The sequence below is a fragment of the Piliocolobus tephrosceles genome, chromosome 12 (genome assembly GCF_002776525.5).
Source record: "Piliocolobus tephrosceles isolate RC106 chromosome 12, ASM277652v3, whole genome shotgun sequence".
NCBI classification, from domain to species: domain Eukaryota; kingdom Metazoa; phylum Chordata; class Mammalia; order Primates; family Cercopithecidae; genus Piliocolobus; species Piliocolobus tephrosceles.
Genome location: NC_045445.1, coordinates 107,656,217 through 107,656,995, shown reverse-complemented (window position 1 = coordinate 107,656,995; position 779 = coordinate 107,656,217). Strand labels below are relative to the sequence as shown.

At 58.0% G+C, this 779-nt stretch overlaps 1 pseudogene; it reads left to right on the top strand.

The window, feature by feature from the left end:
- Nucleotides 1-331: 331 nt before the first annotated feature.
- The window catches only part of LOC111536297, a 1,449-nt pseudogene continuing 1,001 nt past the window's right edge, over nucleotides 332-779 (top strand).

The following is a 779-nucleotide window of genomic DNA, read 5'->3' as shown; positions in this document are numbered from 1 at the left end:
GACTCAGTTTCCTCATCTGTGAAATAGGAACAACAGATCCCGTTCACAGGGTTAATGTGAGGGTTCCATGAGATAGCATACAGGACAGCCCTGGAACACACAGAGCCACCTTCGTCCCCATACTCTCCCTCCCATTCTGTGGCCCTTTCCACCTCACCTAACCACACAGGACTCCAGCCAGGAACCATCCTCTTGGGCTCCTTCTCACATCCTTCCTCACTTCCTGGACTTTGATGGGGAGGCAGGATGACAATGCTTCTCTGGAACATCAAGAATGAAGCTGAGGTCGGCAAAGCCTGAGTCCTGTCGTCTCACCTTCCTCCCATACAGCATGAGCTTCACCACTCGCTCCACCTTTTCTATCAACTACCGGTCCCTGGGCTCTGTCCAGGCTCCCAGCTACGGCGCCCGGCCAGTCAGCAGCGCGGCCAGTGTCTATGCAGGCGCCGGGGGCTCTGGTTCCCAGATCTCCGTGTCCCGCTCCACCAGCTTCCGGGGCGGCATGGGGTCCGGGGGCCTGGCCTGAGGGATGACCGGGGGTCTGGCAGGAATGGGAGGCATCCAGAACGAGAAGGAGACCATGCAAAGCCTGAACGACCGCCTGGCCTCTTACCTGGACAGAGTGAGGAGCCTGGAGACCGAGAACCGGAGGCTGGAGAGCAAAATCCGGGAGCACTTGGAGAAGAAGGGACCCCAGGTCAGAGACTGGAGCCATCACTTCAAGATCATCGAGGACCTGAGGGCTCAGATCTTCACAAATACTGTGGAGAATGCCCGCA